The 16,185-nt window shown below is 43.4% G+C and overlaps 1 protein-coding gene across 1 annotated transcript in view; it reads left to right on the top strand.

Annotated features, from left to right (window-relative positions):
- Positions 1-594: 594 nt before the first annotated feature.
- Positions 595-16,185, top strand: part of LOC143934136 (serine/threonine-protein phosphatase 6 regulatory subunit 1-like) — a gene marked incomplete in the record, with an annotated part of 277,801 nt that continues 262,210 nt past the window's right edge. Inside the window, 1 exon segment of the mRNA XM_077457496.1 lies at positions 595-881.

The raw sequence follows: 16,185 nt of genomic DNA on the forward strand, positions 1-16,185 counted from the left end.
CGTAATTGTAATTCAAAGTACGACAGCGCTGAAAGCTCAAAATTCGTCTGGGCAGGAAGGTGTATAAGTGCCCTGTGTTGAAGTGGTTAAACCGAGAAGTGCTTTTTTATCACTACTATTCCTTTATATTAGCTTTTAAATTGTCCAAATGCAGCAATTTAGAATTCGGAGGAAAGGTTTAGCTCTGGGAAACACTTTTTGAAATATAAAAAATGCATTTTCTATACAACTATAAAGATCACACCAAAATTAGGGACACATGAGGGTCATTGCTCCAAACCACGGTGTAGTGTGTGAAGTGTGCAGAACACACTGATATGAGACAACACAGGAGCTCTCCAGCGCCCCCACTTTCCTTCCTCCCTCCCTCCATAACAAGGTGTGGAGGACACCACTTCCTGATCTCACGCTGCAGGTAACCAGCGTAACTGAGCGCAGGCTGGACGCTTCTCTCAGACTCTCTAGCCGTGTGCTGATTGGCCGAGAACGCGCAGCACGGTGCGTCTTCCCGCCCCCTCAAATCGCTTCCCTCCTCCCGCCCACTCCCTCAGACCTCCGCACTCCGCCCCGCCCAAAAGTTTCAAGGCGCCCCCAACTCTTCGTGTCACGCCCACTGCACGGCACGAGCAGAGCGCCTCCCGCAGGTCGGTTGAGGCCGCGTACACCGGAACCCCCTTCGTCCCCTCCTCCCCTCGTGAGCGGAAGCGGAAGAATCAGCTCTTTCCGCTGTTGCCGTCCTTTCCAAAGATTGCTGCTCCCCCCCTTGTGTGTGACAGCTGCGGGAGCCGGGACTGTACGCTCTAGCCGCCCCCCTCACAGGGACTGGAGGCCCGCCGGCACACCTCCTGCGTTTCCTGCTCTGTGACCCCCCGACTATCACGGTAAGTGCCCGCCCCGGCCTGTCACCGAGCACAACTTGGACGGGACGGTTAACTCGTGCAGCGCTTCTCCTAGCAACACGTTACCCAGAGTTCCCTGTGTGAGTGAGAGCGCTGAGCGCACTGCCCGCTTCTATCCGCCGTGTGCCCGGGCCAGGCTCGGCGCTGCACCACACCGAAGGAGCGGCTCCTGTCATAACAAGTTTGGAGAACACACTGGGGCTTATTGACTCAACCTGGAGAGTGCAAAATATGGTGCAACTCTACATAGTAACCAATCAGCTTCCAACTTCAACTTGTTCAGTTATGCTTTGATAATAAAACCTGGAAGCTGATTGGTTTTTATGCAGAACTGAACCAGATTCTGCAGTCTCCAGTTTTAGTAAATCAACGACGATGATTGCATACCACGCAGAACACTGGCAGTCATACAGCGGTCGCGCAGAACACTGGCAGTCATACAGCGATCGCGCAGAACACTGCCAGTCATACAGCGGTCGCGCAGAACACTGCCAGTCATACAGCGGACACGCAGAACACTGCCAGTCATACAGCGATCACACTGCTGTAGGGCTCATATACACTGCAGGCTCCTTCACTGCATGTTAGTTCTCATTCTCACTAAGGCTGGCTTCACACCTATGCAGTTTTAGTTCTTTTTGCAGTTTGCAGATTTGCACTGCAGTCCATCTAACATGGTTTCCTATGGAACACGTTCTGTAGAGCAAATATGCAAAAAGCACAAAAATGCATAGGTGTGAATCCAGCCTAAGTTTCATGGACACACATTACTGCACAGTTGTGATGTGTTTATGTCCATTTACATGCATTCTGATTGGAAAAATGCAGAAAGAGGTAGTAAAGTCACCCCCTCCCCCGCTGATTTAAGCCAATGTGTGCTAGTATGCATTAGAGATGCACAATTAATTGTTAAAAAAAATTGTGATCTCGATTCATCCGCCCCCCCCCCCATCTCTCCTGCAGAGTTTGTCAATTCTTTCATATAAACAAGTGGACAGACTATCTGCTCACTCAGCTGTCAAAAGAAAACAGTCTACCAAGTCTTCAACTTGAAACATTGTAACTAAGCTTCCTTCTTAGATCAAAGAGAACTTCTGTGTAAATAAAGGCAGCCTGCCAAGTTTTCAACAATGTTTAAATGCAGGAAGTTTAACCACTTAAAGTCTAAATCTTTTTGACACTACTTGCTTAAGTTAAAATCAATATTTTTTGCTAGATAATTAAAGAGGAAGTAAACCCTCCTACACATGTTTAGCTTGTTAGATAATAATTTTCTCAGGCAGCTGATCGCTGCCTGAGAAAGTGAACTTACTTGTCACATTTTCGTAAAAACCGCCGTTTACATTTCCGTGACGTCAGCCGCGCTTGCGCTGTGTGGTCGTGCGAATGCGGCGTATACTGTATTGCCGACTTTCATCTTCCTGCCTCTCTGCCTTTTTTTAATACGAGGCATTCTCCTCATTGCGGCAGAGGAGAAGTCTCGCGTTGTAATCCTATCCCTGCTCTTCCTGACACTCCCCCTTGTGACTGAAGACGTCACGCAGGGGAATGAATGCTTTGTTGCCTTAGTAACGGCAACCGAGATCGAGGCTTGGTTAGGATTTCTATTGACGCTACGGCGCATGCGCGAGATTTCCGGAGTGAAATCTAACTAAGGGCGGAAATGACGTCCGGAAAGGACGTCAAAGCCCCAATTTGAAATGGCGCGGGTGATACCCGGAAGGAAGATAATTTGGAAAAGAGAAAAAAGGTATTTACAGCGCTCGTTTTGAGATATAACATATACAGAATGAAGGCTGATGTACAGTATTAGAGTAACATTAGTAAAATGGAAATTTTTTGGGCGGGTTTACTTCCTCTTTAATTGGAAACCCCCAAACATTATATTATATATTTTTTGGCAGAGACCCTAGGGAATAAAATGGCAATTGCTGCAATATTTTATGTCACACTGTATTTGTCCAGCGGTCTTTCAAATGCAATTTTTTTGGGTAAAAGATACACTTCAATGAATAAAAAAAAAAAAAACAGTAAAGTTGGCCCAATTTTTTTTGTTTTAATGTGAAAGATGATGTTGCACTGCGAGAATCGTGAGAGGATCTATCTTCTAAGCAAAAAAATTGTGATTCTCATTTTAGCCAGAATCGTGCAGCTCTAGTATGCGTCGCACATTATGACAGACTTGCCTCGTTCACACCATGTGTAGACATCAGTTTTTCTGCAAGGGCACCAAAAGAAAAAAAAACAATTGTGTGTCCTGTTCACAACACTGTATCTGCATAGGATACCATTCTGCTCAGGAATTTGCAATGTGTATGCAGTTTTCGCGACGGAAAAAAAAAACTGATGTGATGTCAACACATGTCTTGTTCACACCACAAACTATTGTGCATGAAAACTTTTGTCAATGTGCCTAAAAACTGTGTCTGTGAAATTTGCTCGGTTTTACTATCAGTTCTTACACCTATGGTGTGAAAAAGCCCTGTCATTCCCGTCTGCTGCCTTGATCCTCTGTCAAAGCACTTCTGACAAGTTTTCCTGACACCAAGGGTAAAAGGGAATGGTCTTTCATCTGACGGCCTCAGCTCTGTTTCTATGTGCTGCTTTTAAAGGGAAGCATGTCTCTTCCCTCCAATCAAATATCAGACCTCTCCTCACTGAGCCCTGTAGAGTTTAAAGGTGTTGTAAAGTCTTAAACCTCATACACACGGTATGATTGTTGGCCAACCGAGCGTCTGTTTTTTGTTTTAAGGGCATGTACCAGGATCTTGTTTTGCATACTAACGGCACACAATTGTCGCGCAACAAACATGAACATAGTGACGTACTACGATGAATTTCAGCTCTTGAGCGCCACCCTTTGGGACTCTTCTGCTAATTTCATGTTTGGTGAGCATTTATTCCGAGCATCGGTGTTTGTACCTTCGACTTTTGTGGGGCGGATTTGTGTACTGACCATACGAAAATCGTCAAACCGTTGTCCTCAAAAATTTATAAACCTGCCGTCCAACATTTGTTGGCAGAAAGTTGGCAACAATTTTCAGAGCGTACTAACGATCAGATTTTAGGACAACAGTCTGTCAAGACAATCCCCTGCCAACAATCGTAACTTGTGTAAGAGGCTTTATGGTTTTTACCTTAAAGCGAAGTTCCACCCAAAATTGGAACTTCTGCTTATGTCTCCCCACCCCCTTTTGGTGCCACACTTGGCACCTTTTTTTGGGGGGGGGGGGGTACTTGTCCCCACTTCCATCAGACCTCGCTGCAGCAAGGTACATCGGTAGTCCCTCCTCCTCCTCCCCCTACTGTTTGGCCTGTAGGAGAGCACAGCGCAGCAGGGACCCAGCCGTGAAACCGCAAGGCTCCACTGCCAGGTTCCCATACCGGCGATGGCAGCAGCACCTGACAGCAGATGGAAACGGTGGTTGCAGCTCTGGACTCCAGAACAGGTAAAGTGCCCTAATGTTAAAAGTCAGCAGTTACAGTAGTTGTAGCTGCTGACTTAAATTTTTTTGAGGGGAAGTCAGAACTCTGCTTAAATGCATTCTATGCATTAATGTGAAATACTTGTGTTACAGCTGTCCGCCAGAGCCACCCCACCCCCTTTTTTTACTTATCTGGCCGCGATCGATCAGCTGCGTTGTCATTTCCTCATTGGATATATTGATAGCAGCAGGAGCCAATGGCCAAGTCCTGCTGTCTGTGTCAATTGATGCCCAATTGTTCCCCCATGGAAATCAACCTTTGGGGGCACCCATTATATTATGTACATTTAGGAAAGAATCCAGGCCTTTTTTTAAAGAAATCTAATGGGCTAGCCAGAACCACCTTTGGATGGAGTCTATTCCACATTCTCAAAGCTCTTACTGTGAAGAAGCCTTTCCCTATTTGGAGATTAATTCTCTCTTCTCCAGATGTAGAGTGCCCCCTTATCCTCTGTGATTACCTTAATCCATTTAACACCAGGCTTTTTATGGCACTTTTTGTTTACAAGTTTAAATCCGTATGTTTTGCTAAAAAAAAATTACTTATAACCCCCAAACATTATACTTTATTTTTTTATAGCAACAACCCCTAGAGAATAAAATGGTTATCACTGCAATTTTGTATGTCACACTGTAATTGTGCATTGGTTTTGCAAACACAATTTTTTTTGGACAACATACACTAATGAATAAAAACAAAACAGAATAGTTACCCCAGTTCTTTTGTACAATGTGAAAGATGATGTTGCGCTGAGTAAATAGATACCCAACATGTAATGCTTTAAAATTGCGCATGCTTGTGGAATGGCGACAAACTACAGTGGATACAAATCTCCATAGTTGATGATTTGAATGCCTTTTACAGGTTACCTGATTAGAGTTAGAGAGGTCTAGTGCTAGAATTATTGCTCTTGCTCTAACGTTTGCGGTGATACCTCATGTGTGGTTCGAATATCATTTACATATGCGGGTGCGACTTGCGTATGCGTTTGTTATGCGAGCAAGCATGGGGGGGTGGGGGGGGTTCATCTTTTTAAATATTTTTTTATTTTTACACTGTCCCTTTCACTTTTTAAAAAAAAAAAAATTTTTTTTTCTATTCCTACTTTATTTTTTACGTTAATATTAAAGTGGTTGTAAACCCTTACAAACCACTTTGACTTGCAGGTAAGCCTAGATTAAAGCTTACTTGTAGGTCCAAGAAATGTCTCCTAAACCATGTATTTACAAAAACACAGTCACAGCTGTCTACGGCGCATGCGCCGTAGACAGCGGCACGCAAGCGCACTATCGACGTTAGCGGGTGTGACGTCATCGCTGCTCTGGTGCTGTGAGTGGCCGGAGCAGCGATACCCGGAAGAAGATGGATGCTCCGCACTACAGGGGACAGCAGGCTCCTGTGCCAGGTAAGTGACACAGGATGGGCTACTATGCGATGCATAGTAGTCCATTATGCTTTACCTTTGCAGGGAGACAAAGAGGAAGTAAACCCATCAGGGTTTACTTCCTCTTTAATGTATACATCCCTTGTAATAGAAATAAGGATGACAGGTACTCTATATGGAGAGATCTGGTGTCCAAAAGACCCCAAATCCTTTTTTTTTTTTTCCCCTCCACTTTTGTAACAAGGGGCCTCCCATATCTTACCTCCCCTCCTCGTTTACCAAAATAGTGTAAAAAGTAAATAACACAAGTTTGTGGATCTACACCATGTCCCCTGGTGTAGATCATTGTCAATTATGCCGCCCACTGCAAAAAAACAAAACCCTACGGTCCTGTCGAAAGCTCCCCCTATCTGACCACTCTTAAATAACTATGGGGTGGACCCACCTGATGTCACTGGGTGGCACCTCACCTTCATTATTTAAGAGCTGTTAGACAGCAGGAGCCTTCATCATGACTGAAGTTTTTAATTTATTTATTTATTTTTTGGGTCAGTGCTGGCAGCAGGTGACATGATTGACAAAGGATCTACACTGGGGAGAACCTCACCAACAGCTGAGGACTCATCCGTTAAGGACGTGGCAGCTGGCTTCCCATCCCGCACCTTAATCAGCTATTCCCTGGTTAAGGATGCCGATCGCCCCGCTCCTTAACACTGGAGCTACTAAATACTGCTAAACACCTGCAAAAAACGATAAAACATTAGCATTTTTTTGTCCAGCGGTTCTAAAGCAGTTTTTAGCTTTTTAGTGTGCATAAAGCCCTAAAGTGGTTGTGAAGGTTTGTTACCTTCATGCATTCTTTTGTTCTATGGGGCCAAAGTTGTGCTGGAATTGCACCAAAATAACACAAGAAACCTTTCCAAAATTGCACTGTGCTGGGTGGCATTGATGTGAGCGGACACCATTGAGAACAATGATTTCCAATGTCATGCGATTCGGTTTGATTCAAGTTGCATCAGAAATCTCACTGTGAACCGAGCCTTAGATACTCAAACACACTGCAATGGTGTGAACTTGGCCTATTGGAATACATTTTCTTGCATGTGCAGTACAAACACATATCTCGCTATCCGGTGTAATTGAGCCTTCATCACATAGATTTCCACTGTGTAGCCTGTATCGCAGCACTACACCTTCTTCACCAATGTTTTTGAGGTTAAAACCAGAAGTTAAACATACAGATCTATATATATCCTTGATCTATCTAAAGCTGTATTAAACCCAAAAAGAAAAAATGTAACATTGCAGCTTATAAATCCTTAGCTTGGTTCACGCGGTTTTAACCACGTCCAATTCGCATAACATCTGAATTGGAACGGCTTTCAATGGAGCCAGTTCACACATGCGCAGCAGCCACGGTGACGGTTTTTAGAGTCCTGTGCTTTTTTTTAATTTTATTTTTTTGGTCCATTCATGTGCGATTTAAGGTAAAAAGTCGCACCTGAACCGGTGAACACAACCGCACCAGACTGCCGCACTGAAACCCCCGGCTGCATATGTGTAAAGTCAGCCTTAAATGGTATTGGTGCAGTAAAGCAGCTCGACAATGCATATCATTTTTGTTCAAGTATCATTGTATTGTGCTCCTTAAAAACAACCACACCATCTTTTTCCAGAGCAGCCTGTATTTCTCCTGAGGTTACCTGTGGGCTTTTCTTTGTTTCCCAAACAATTCTTCTGACAGTTGTGACTGTAGTCCTTCTGGGTCTGTCTGAATTTGGCTGGGTATCAACAGATTCCCGAATTTTCCACTTAACTACTTAAGGACCGCCTCATGTAAATATACGTCATTTTTTTTGAAGAGGGATATCTCTGTAACGGCAGCAGCTGCTGCCACAACCGAGGTATCCCTCTTTACAGGAGGCGGTCTTGTGTACGATAACGGTGGTCTCCGCGGCGGGTTCGCCACAAGAGCACCGTTATCAGCGGCGGGAGAGGTGCCACCCCCCCTCCCGTCGCTCTCCCGCGCCCTCCGCCGCTTACTGGACTCGTCGGTAGCTGTGGAGGCGATCGGGTCCTACCGGTGGCTGGGTATGGAGATGAGTGAGGCTAAGATGGCCCCCACTCATCTCTATACCATAGGAGGGCGGAAGCGACGTCAAAATGTCACTTCCGCCCATACCTCCTAAAGGTATATTTTTTTCATTTTTTAAAATTACATTTAATTTTATTTTTTTAATTGCATTTTAGTCCAAATATGAGATCTGAGGACTTTTTGACCCCAGATCTCATATTTAAGAGGACCTGTCATGCTTTTTTTCTATTACAAGGGATGTTTACATTCCTTGTAATAGGAGTAAAAGTGAACCATTATTATTATAATTTTTTTTTTAAACCGTTTAAAAATAAATAAAAACAAGTAAAATAAATAAGATTTTTTTTTTTAAAACCCCCCCCCCCGTCCCGACGAGCTCGCGCACAGAAGCGAACGCATACGTGAGTAGCGCCCGCATATGAAACCGGCGGTCAAACCACACCATGTCAGGTATCGCCTCGATCGGTAGAGTGAGAGCGATAATTCTAGCCCTAGACCTTCTCTGTAACGCAAAATATGCAACCTGTAGAATTTTTTAAAATGTCGCTTATGAAGATTTTTGAGGGTAAAAGTTTGATGCCATTCCACGAGCGGGCGCAATTTTGAAGCATGACATGTTGGGTATCAATTTACTCTGCGTAACATTATCTTTCACAATATGAAAGAAAAGGGATAATTTTACCGTTGTCTTATTTTTTTTTTATTCAAAAAAGTGAATGTTTTCCAAAAAAAGTGCTCTTGTGAGACCGCTGCTCAATTACGGTGTGAAAAAAAGTATTGCAATGACCGCCATTTTATTCTCTAGGGTGTTAGAAAAAAAAACAAAATATGTTTGGGGGTTCTAAGTAATTTTCTAGCAAAAAAATGTTTTAAACATGTAAACACCACATCTGAAAAAGAGGCCTGGTCCTTAAGTGGTTAATAAGTGATAGAACAGTACTGACTGGAATATCTTGGATATCTTTTTATATAATTTTCCATCTTTATAAAGTTCTATTACCTTGTTACTCAGGTCTTTTGATTGTTCTTTTCTGCTCAGTATCTAGCCTGGTCAGTGCATTCATGTGAGAGCTAACAAACTCATTGACTATACACACACTAATTGCAATTTAAAAAGCCACAGTGTAGGAAATTAACCTTTTAATTGGCGTTTTAATCCATTTGTGTCTGTGCCAAGGCCAGACATTCCAGGAGATGGAAACTTTTGACCGGGGTCATTTTGGTGATTTAATTCTGAGTTAAGAAGGAACCAAATGATTGTGTGATAATAAATGGCTTCATATTATCACTATCCTGAAATAAGACAGTCGTTTGGCATGATCAGTCATATTTTCAATATCGATGCCAAAATTTTAATATTTCTGCCAGGGGATGCACACTTTTGAGCACAACTGTAAATTTGATATATTGGATGCCCCACCATGATATTTTGACTTGTAACACGCACTTTATTAATTACTTTCCTTTTATTATTTTAGTACACTGTGCTGGATGACCTCTTAATTTTATTGAGGTATACTTGCCCCTATTACTATATTGGGACAGTACCACTGAAGGTTTGTCCAGACCATGTTTTCTATGTGTCCTGTTCACGTGTGTTGTGATGGTTGTTGTTTTTTTTTTTTCTCTCCATGATATTGAGCATTGGCCACTATTTCGTAAAGACTTGTGAAAATAGGAGGCTAGATTTACACACGTCCCGTTCGAATTTTCCCTCTAGTTAAAGAGGAACTGCAGTCTGCTCACATAATTTATAATAAAACCATCTTTGTCATTCTGAAGCTTCCCTCAAACCTCTTTGCATATTATCTTACACTGTTATTCTGTAATCTTAGAAACATAATATTAAATAAAAATAAACAAAAATAGCTTACATCAGCATAGAAACAGAAAGCTAAATATGTCAACCAAGATGCATTTTCATAATAATAATTCAACTAAAAGCCCTAACCGCCACCTAAATGCCCCCTCAGGCTAATAAACGATTACACGTTTAACCCATGCATGCAGCCTTTTTTCAAAAATCCAATCTTATATAAAAATCTAGGGTACGTGAAAGGACAAAAAAGTCACACACCCAGACAGACAGCAGCAGCTACAGGGACCTGACATTCCTCCATGCCTTTGTCCATGCCCCCGGCCGCCACCTGTCCTTATCAATACCCCAAATCTTCCCAACCTCACCCAGAATGTCGTGCCACCACCTGGACAGGAAGGACTGACATGTGAACATGGAGACCTGACACCGTGCATTCCATGTGAAGAAATGGACTACTAAGCTAACTTGAAAAGTGTCTCAAATTCCCAATGTGTCGCAAAGGCCCCGTACGACCATTTCGCATAACTCAAGCGGGAAAGGAAGGGGATACCCAGAGCCCCACCCACCTGCTTATAGACTTACACATTGAAGGGGCACTGAAGCAAGAAATGGTCCAGTCTCCTCCGCCCCCCTCCACACTCCACTGTTGGACAACCACGGTTCTCTGCAGAGCGATGCTTCAAGTTGCCCGTTACATAATGTCTGCCATGGAACGAGCACCAGGCCAAATCCTTAACTTTGATTCTGTACTTATAAAAGCAGAAGGTGCAGTTAGCGCAGAAATATATAAATAAAATACTTCTTTAATGTTCAGCTTGCATACATAAAGGGTTATCACAAAATTCCAAAGTAGTAAATATTGTATCAAGGTAAAAGTGCAGCGCAAACAAATTACAGTACAGAGTATTGATGAACCAGCAATTCCCGGATTAAATAATTTTCAGTGTAAAAGTCAGTCCAGAGAGTTAGTGGACAACAGGTCCCAGAAAGCCTTCACCAGTGACAATAAAATACACAATGGGGGACCCTCCACCTCCCGATCTTATTTTGTACTCTCACCTCAAGGCATGGACTCCTGAGCTTACAAGTAGTTATGCAAGCAGATCCCAATATCGAATGGGTAAAAAAAAACGGATCAAACACTTCTCTCCAGACTTCTCAAAGGCTCAATACGGGTATCAGACCATATATAATAAGAAAGAGAAGATCTAAGTGCTCACTGTGTGATTATAAATTTATCTCCACACATGGCCTACTCACATTTTAAAATGATTACAGGCATAAAATCTCAGACGTGTCTCTCGTTCCGAAGGGCAGCAGCGGGTGACTTCATGCGGAGCTCTTCCCCGTACGCGTTGCGTTCCTTGTGAACTTCCTCAGCGGGGCCACTTTTACACTGAAAATTATTAAATCCAGGAATTGCTGGTTCATCAATATTCTGGACTGTCATTTGTTTCCTTGCACTTTTACCTTACTTGCCAAATGTGCTGCACAAATCTCCCTTCTCTGAGTCTGGGGAACTTCTCGCATGTTTGGCTTGAATGATCCGTGTTTTTGGTATCTTGTATATTTTCCAACAGTGAGATCCCCTTCACCATAATTCTCATTTACTTTTCCTACTGTGAGATTGAATGTTCCTTTCCACTTATTGTTTTCCTGAACTCTGCAAAAACATACAATTCCAATTCCTAGTAAGAAAGCGTTGGTGTATAAGGCTCACTAAAACTGTGTGATGGCATATGCAGTGCAGAACCTGCTAAAGCATTTGCACATTTGCATTTTGCACACATAAAGTTGACAACAAACTGCACCCCCCCCCCCTCCTTTTTTTTTTTTTTTAAACTTGAATAAAGTACATCAGGCATTGAAGTCTGCTATATTCCTTTGGCATTTTTTGCAGATGCTGTTAGGTCAGATCCATGGACCTGCTTCTGCCCATATGTCAGATTTTTGACATACAGCTGCTGTGTCTGCATGCACTTCTTTGGGCTGCCTGCATGCAGCTCCGAGGTGGATTCACTCACAGCAGACTGCGGCTTAGGTCAAAGGATGGGTCTGATTGCCCGTCTGAGCCCTTAAAGAATAAGTTGAAGTTTAGTGACATGTTAAATGTTACACCCGTATTAAAGTGGTTGTAAAGGCAAAAGATTTTTAAGTGCATTAAGATAAAAATAAAAACCCTGTGTAGAAGCCCCCCTAATACCTGAGACTAATCTCGATCCAGCGATGTCCACAAGTTTCTTGGCTGTCCGGGACTCTTTTGATTGGCTGACCACAGCAGCGGCACCATTGGCTTCTGTTGCTGTCAGTCAAAGTAATTTAGCCAATGAGGAGAGCGAGGGGGTGGGGCCGTATGCATACTCGGAGCTGAAGCTTGGTTCGGGTGCCCCCATACCAAGCTGCTTGCTGTGGGGGCACTCAATGGGAGGGAGGGGCCAGGAGCACTGATGAGGGACCCGAAAAGAGGAGGATCCCGGCTGCTCTGTGCAAATCCACTGCGCAGAGCAGGTTAAGTACAGTGATTTTGTACATTTGCCCACGGACAAATGATCAGTCTATAATTTTATTGGTTGGTTTATTTTAACAGTGAGAGACAGAATAACAACAAAAATATCCAGAAAAACACATTTAAAAAAGTTACCAATTGATTTGCATTTTAATTAATGAAATAGAGCTGCACGATTCTGGCTAAAACAAGAATCATGATTTCTTTTTTTTTTTGCTTAGAAGATAGATCACGATTCTCAGGGGTAACAACATCTTTCACATTAAACAAAAAAATTGAGCTAACTTTACTGTTTTTTTTTTTTTTTTTTTTTCCCCCCCAAAAAAATTTGTTTGAAAGGCCATTTTTCAAATACAGTGTGACAAAAATATTGTAACAACCGCCATTTAATTCCCTATGGTCTCTGCTAAAAAAAATATATATAATATAATGTTTGGGGATTCCAAGTATTTTTCTAGGAAAAAATACTGATTTTAACTTTGTAAGAAACAAATATCAGAAAAAGGCTTTAAGTGGTTAAACTTTCTGCATTTACACACAAGTTTATTCCTTTGATCTAGGGGTAGGCAACCTTTTGAGCACTGTGCCGAAAAATGTTTTCAAAGAAATTGAGCGCCCTGATTTTATAACAAAAAAATCTCAACTTCACGCTCTCAATCACGAAAAGGATTTTTTTATAAAGTAAATGGTGTAAACTACTTTAGTAGTGAGAAATTAACATCCTACACTCAGGCCTCAGATCAGCCCCAATTCAGGCACCTTCACTTCATGCACCCCACCACTGTACTACCCTGCTCATCTGCCTCACCACTGTACTACCCTGCACATCTGCCCCACCACTGTACTACCCTGCTCATCTGCCCCACCACTGTACTACCCTGCACATCTGCCCCACCAACGTTAACCCTCTTTCTCTTCTGCCCCACCACTGTAGCCCCACCTGCACATCTGCTCCACAAGTGTAACCCCACCTGCACATCTGCTCCACCACTGTAACCCACCCCACCCCTGGACATCTGCCCCACCACTGTAAACCCCCCCCCCCCCGCACATCTGCCCCACCGCTGTACCCCCATGCTCTCTTGCCCCACCGCTGTAAACCTCTGCTCATGTGTTCCACCGATGAACCTACTTTATTTTCTGCATCCCTCTGCCCCACTGCTGTAACCCCCTGCTCATTTGTCCCACCAATGTACCTCCTTTCTCCTCTGCCCCAACACTGAACCCCTCCTTGCTTATCTTTCCCACCACTGTAACCCCCCTTCTCATCTGCCCCACCGCTGAACCCCCTTCTCATCCCTTTCACCACTGTACCTCCTGCACATCTGTCCCACCACTGTAACCCCTTGCTCTTCTGTCCCACCGCTGTAACCCCCCTGCTCATCTGCCCCATCAGTGTACCCCTTTTTCTCATCTGCCCCACCACTGTACCTCCCTGCACATCTGCCCCACCAATGTAACCCTCTTTCTCATCTGCTCCACCAATGTAACTTTCTCTTCTGCTCCACCACTGTAGCCCCACCTGCACCTCTGCCCGCCACTGTAGCCCCACCTGCACCTCTGCCCGCCACTGTAGCCCCACCTGCACATCTGCCCGCCACTGTACCCCTTTTTCTCATCTGCCCCACCACTGTACCTCCCTGCACATCTGCTGTTACAATTCAATACTGGAGGTATCAGAGGGCCCTGCTCGTTAGCGCTTAGTCCTAGAAGGGAGGGTCAAGTGGAACAAAAAGGTAATGGCTGTGGAGGATGACCAAATGGAGAAAATGAAAATACAATTGTTAGGTGCAGGTAAAATAGACTTCTCTGAAGAGGAGGGTTTTCAGGTATTGTCTAAAAGCTAATAGCGTAGGAGATAATCGGACAGATTGGGATAAGGAGTTTCATAGGATTGGAGAGGCTCTGGAAAAGTCCTAGGCGCAAGCATGAGAGGAGGGGATGAGGGAGTTGGAGAGCAAGAGGTCTTGAGAAGAACAAAGAGAACGATTAGGTTGGTATTTTGAGACTAGATCAGTGATGTAGCTGGGGGCAGAGTTGTGAATGGCTTTGTAAGTAGTTGTTCACATTTTGAATTTAATCTTTGGGGGAGCGGAAGCCAGTGGAGGGATTGACAGAGAAGTAGCAGATACAGAGCGATTTGTAAGGTGGATGAGTCTGGCAGCAGCATTCATGATGGATTGAAGAGGTGATGGACTATGTAGAGCCAATGAGGAGGGGATTGCAGTAGTCGAGAGATGACCAGGGAGTGAATTAAGAGCTTTGTTGTGTCATTTGTTAGAGGTGTATTTTGGAGATGTTGTGGAGGTTGAGGCGGCAGGATTTGGACAGTGATTGGACAGAGCTTAAAGGAGAATTCAGAGTCCAGGACTTACGCCTAGGACCTTGGAATGTGGGGGGTGGGCTTATAGTTGTGCCATTGATTTTGACAGAGATCAGGAGAGGAAAAATTATGAGTTTGGTTTTGGATAGATTAAGTTTGAGGAAGTGGTGTGACATCCAGACTGATATATCTGATAGTAAATTAGTGATATGTTGCGCAATTACAAATGCTATTTTTAGAGCTAAAACATCTGAAAAGCGCCTTTAAAAATTACCTTTCCTTTTCAATCTGCAGCCACTGTCATTTTCTGAGAATGCATTGCAATATGGCTACATGGAGTTCTGTGCAGAGTAATGTACTGGGCTACGCCCCAGAAACATTTCCTGCTTATGTGATTGGCTCACCAGTTTTCCCAGAAGTCTACACTAATATCCAAGTCAGATTTCAGACACCCCCTGCAACGAAAATGTCATTTTTGGAGAGATACTTTCAGTAGGAGCACGTCTAAAGGGATGCAGGCCCAGCAGATTTCCACATTGGTGCCCTGCAGCTGCACACCTGACAGTTAATTATGAAACCACCCCCATTAGACCCACTGAGTACAGAGGCAGACAAACACGCATTGGATTACTTCATAATAACAAAAGGTAGCAACAAATAGTCTTTCCAATGTACATAGATCACCCAGAGGGGAATGTTTTTTTTTTTCCTCAACAAAAGTGAAGTTACGCTTTAGTGACTAGTAGAGGATCGGCAAAGGAGTGGGACAAAATCCCACTGTGGAAACCTGGTGGCCAACTACAAGAAACGTCTGACCTCTGACTGCCAACAAGGGTTTTACCACCATGTTCTGCGAAGGGATACTTATACTTCTTTCACTCATTAAAATGCAAAATCAGTTTGTGACTTTTGAAATGTGTTTTTCTGGATAATTTTGTTCTTTCTCTTACTGTTAAAATAAACCGACCATTTAAAATTAGACTGATCATTTCTCTGTCAATCGACAAATGTACACAATCCGCAGGGGATCAGATACTTTTTTCCCTCGCTGTAAATAACATGTTTGTTATTTTAACAGAAATACAAGAATTTATCACTTTAAATGCTCATGCACACGGACGTTTTAAAAAACTGGCTGCAAAGCTAGCTCAGATGCCTGGAAAAGTCGTCGTTAAAAACAAGATTTTTACCGCGTTTTGCATTGGCGTTTTTGCGCGTTTTTTAGCGTTAGTGTTAAGTAGCGTTGTTTAAGAAACACATCTCTTGGCTATAGCACTCAGAAAACAAAGAAAATATGCTGCGCGTTTATGCGCGTTTTTGCGCGTTTTCCCGCGATTCGCGTTTTTACAGCTCTAGCTCCACGCCACGGAACGCACTGGTCCTGGGTTTTTTTTACAGCTTAAAAACGTCTATGCCATTTGCAGCTCAAAAACGCCTAGGTGGGCATGAAGCCATAGACTAACATGGACAGCCGTTTTTAAGCTGCAAAAGAAGCTCAAAAAAGTGGCTGTAAAAACGTCCGTGTGCATGAGGCCTTAAGGTGTAACATGTTTCTAAAGCAGCAACCCCACATGTCAATATTAAGAACTCTGCCCACAGACGCTTCATTCATTCAGAGTTCTATGAATGAATGAACTAAAAGTTCTGTCTGACAGCTTGTAATCCACAATGAA

Source organism: Lithobates pipiens, unplaced genomic scaffold, assembly GCF_037356315.1.
Source record: "Lithobates pipiens isolate NorthernLeopardFrog02 unplaced genomic scaffold, aLitPip1_a1.2 Scaffold_27, whole genome shotgun sequence".
Classification (NCBI taxonomy): domain Eukaryota; kingdom Metazoa; phylum Chordata; class Amphibia; order Anura; family Ranidae; genus Lithobates; species Lithobates pipiens.